Genomic DNA, 978 nt, shown 5'->3' with positions numbered 1-978 from the left:
CAACAGCCACCACTGTCAACAACCAGCAGCGAATCAGAACTCTTACCTGAAGCACATCCGGTCGTTGCTCCACCTCCTCAGGTCGATCAGCTGGAGACAGTCGTCACGGCAACAGCTAAGCAGTTGGCGATGGTCGGAGCTGAGGTCCAATGAGGTGACTTTACCCTGAGCAGGAAGTTCCTGAACGCAGCTCGAAGCCCTGAAAGACAAGACGAGCGTTTTAATCTGGAACAACCCAACGGACCCAGACGGAAACATTTCACCACGGCTGAAGGTCTGGTCCACTGGACTGGTCAGAACAGCTACACAGAACCCAAACATCCGGTCCACTGGACTGGTCAGAACAGCTACACAGAACCCAAACGTCAGATGAAGCTTTGTTGAAGATTTTTTATCGCTTAATCACAGAAGACATCCAAAATATCAAGAGCCATTAAACGACCAATCAGAGGACAGCTGGATGATGATGTCACTTGAATCTGTTTGATTTTATTTTGTCAACTGTTCTGAAAAAAGTCACTAAATTATAACAACAAACACTGTCTAAATCTGACCAATCACAGCCCAGTACAAGATCAACCAACCGCCCAGAGTGTGATTGGAGGACACAGCTGTCAATCATCCAGATCAGACTCTGCAGAGAGGGGGGCGGGCTGCTGTGTGGGCTGAACTGTTGCTAGGTAACAGAGGGAGACAGGGAGTCGCCGTGGAAACAGCCAGGAGGACGGGTGTCAAATTATAGCCATCAGTCAGAAACAATATGGCAGCGTCGCCATGGAAACGAGCTAACGGACTCCATCAGAGGCAGAGTGAATGAGTGAAGGTAGAGGAAGAGAGGTCTCACCTGGTGTCCCACACTCTGATCTTGCAGTCGTAGTGTCCGCTGATGATGCAGTTCTCTGAACACACCAGGTCGCTGCAGAACGAAGCCACTTCAGCTATCTGAACACCTGCAGGGACACAGTCCACCTTAAACAC

The 978-nt window shown here is 49.8% G+C and overlaps 1 protein-coding gene across 1 annotated transcript in view; it reads right to left on the bottom strand.

Annotated features, from left to right (window-relative positions):
- Positions 1-978, bottom strand: part of atg16l2 (ATG16 autophagy related 16-like 2 (S. cerevisiae)) — a 17,440-nt gene that overhangs the window by 7,665 nt on the left and 8,797 nt on the right. The window lies entirely within an intron of this gene.

Source organism: Stegastes partitus, unplaced genomic scaffold, assembly GCF_000690725.1.
Source record: "Stegastes partitus isolate 25-593 unplaced genomic scaffold, Stegastes_partitus-1.0.2 Scaffold537, whole genome shotgun sequence".
Taxonomy (NCBI): Eukaryota; Metazoa; Chordata; class Actinopteri; family Pomacentridae; genus Stegastes; species Stegastes partitus.
Note: the sequence above shows the minus strand (reverse complement) of the source record. Positions and strands in the feature narration are given on the sequence as shown.